This window comes from Triticum dicoccoides, chromosome 6B, assembly GCF_002162155.2.
Source record: "Triticum dicoccoides isolate Atlit2015 ecotype Zavitan chromosome 6B, WEW_v2.0, whole genome shotgun sequence".
Taxonomy (NCBI): Eukaryota; Viridiplantae; Streptophyta; class Magnoliopsida; order Poales; family Poaceae; genus Triticum; species Triticum dicoccoides.
The window spans coordinates 97919916-97922469 of record NC_041391.1 but is presented as its reverse complement, the minus strand read 5'-3'; positions in this window follow the sequence as shown (position 1 = coordinate 97922469).

Sequence of the window (2554 nt, the reverse complement as noted above, 5' to 3'; positions counted from 1 at the left end):
CGGAGTCGTGGCTGGAGTGAAAACCGACGAGGTTGCTCAAGCAGGCGGTAGCCCTTTGTGACGTTTGTCGATGTAGCCGAGAGCGTGGGTGGAGCCGTGGTCGAGGTAGCCATGCGAAGAATGTCGTGATCGATGTCGAGTCGGGGTAGCCGGTGTCGAGGAAGTCGTCGTGGAGTCGCAGGCGCAAAGACGCGCCGAGTTAGTCGTGGGCGCAATGGTGTCGAAGTAGTGGTGCGCCAGGAAGTAGATGATGTTGACGACACGTCGCGCCGGGGTTGCCAACCCCGGGGACACATCATAGACGAAGGCACGCGTCGGTGTTGCCAGGACCGGGCATGCGTAGACAGACGAAGACGAAGTTGACGAAGAATCGCACCAGGCTTGCCAGGCCCGGGGACACGTCGTGGACGAAGGCACGCGGCGGTGTTGCCAGCACCGGGCAGGCGTAGACTGGGACTTGCACGAGCTATACGCCATGTCGAAGAAGTCGGAGAGGCCAGCAGAGAAGGACTCGACGACGGTTGCGGTGCCAATCGGCGCGGGGCCAATGCCGCCGTGGTTGTCGGAGTAGATGAAGCGGTCAGGGTAGATGACAGCGACGCTGGCGACAAACTGATGCTGGACGAAGACGAAGGGGGTGGATGGGCGGCTGTGGCGTCTATGAGGGTAGCGGTGGCGGCGACCGGAAGAGCGGCGGCAGCGGCCGGACGGCGGCCTGACGGAGGCGGCGGCGGCTAGGTTAGGAGCGCGACGGCGATGCTCGGAGTAGGCGAAGAACCCTGACAGCATGACGAAGACCGGCGCGGACGGTGGCGTTCCCGCGCCAAGGAAGACGGCGCGACGCATACCACAGGAAGTCGACGCGCGGGGACGACGAATTGGACCGTGGGCCGCGGCACTACGGCCCAAAGGGGTGACGCAGCGGCGGCGGGCAGGTCGGGGTGACGGCAGGAAGACCTCGGGGCGGCGGCGGGGACCGCGGGCCGTGGCGCTACGGCCCGAATGGACGATGCAGCGGCGGAGCGTGGGTCGGTGCAACCGCGGGGACGGCCTCGGGGTGGTGGCTGGGTCCGCGTATCGCGACACTACGGCCCGTAGCGGCGACGCACGAGTCAATGCAGTCGCGAGGAGAACCACGGGGCGGTGGCGCTGCGGCCCGACGGGGCGACGCAACGGCAACCCGTTGCTCAATCGGTGCAGGGACGCGCTGAACTCGGGGACGATCTTCACGATCCTGCCTTGTCTTGTAGTCCAAATTGGTCTTTGTACTCCTATATATATGCCCACGAGGCTCAAGCAATACAACAAACTATTCCATCAATCCCTTCTCTCCTTTCTAACATGGTATCAGCCTTATCTCGATCCTAAGCCCTAGTCGTCGCCGCTTCCGCACCCGCGTGCCGCCCCCGGGGCTGTCAACCTCCATGACCGCCGCCGGGGGCTGCGCCGCCCGTACCTAGGGTTCATCCGCCGGTTGTGTCGACTGGCTGCCCTAGAGAGTCTTTTTCCCGATCCTTTGATCTGTGTTTTTCCCTCTCTCGCTGGTCGCTTTGATCGGCGTCTACTTTTTGATTTTCCGATCCACTAGATCGGTTTGCGTCACCCACCGTCGCCGTCGACACCCCGCGCATCCACTCTGACACCGGCGTGCCCGGCCGGCTACTTCACCGACCCGGCGGCCTTGCACAACAGGCGGCCCCTCAAGGCCGTCGTCTGCGCGCAGGCCTACCCGTCGCCCTGCGCCGACCGTCACCGCCTGCTCCGATCGGGACACCTGCATCGCCTACACCCGGCGGCCTCACGCCCTACGGCGGCCAATCATAGCCGCCGCTCGCACGTTGGTCCACCAGTCGATCCACGCCACCCGCCTCTGCCGTGTCTGCACGGCGGCCCTGCGGGTTGCCTCGCTGGCCTCGTCCCCGGCTACGTCGGGCCGGCTGCGTCAGGCCTGTCGGCTGCCTTGAGCTCGGGCGCCACTGCTCCATTGGTCGCTCGGGCCTCGCTCCCAGGGCGCCGACGCTGCTGTGGTGGCCCGGTGCCGGTTTTGACGCGCTCGTTCGCTCGTCGTCCCACGCCGTCCATTGTCGCCGGCTTCATATCGGACTCCGCCGCCACCCCGTTTCCACCGAGCGGCATCCCCGACCTCGCGTGCGATCGGCTTGATCACCCGCTCGCCGTCGTGATCCGCGTTATCTACGCCGCGTGACCGACCTGGACCGTCGGTTACGCGCGCCTCCGCAGGTCCCGTGAAGAGCGCCCCCCCCGAGTTCAGCGTGCCCCTCCGCCGATCAAGCAACGGGCTGCCGCTGTGTCGCCCCGTCGGGCCGCAGCACCACCGCCCCGTGGTTCTCCTTGCGGCTGCATCGACTCGTACATCGCCGCTGCGTTGTCCCTACGGGCCGTAGTGCCGCGATACGCGGTCCTAGCCATCGCCCCGAGGCTGTCCCCACTATTGCACCGACCCGCGCTCCGTCTCTGCACCGCCCCTTTGTGCCGTAGCGCCACGGCCTGCGGTCCCCACCACCGCCTCGAGGTCTTCCTGCCGTCACCCCGA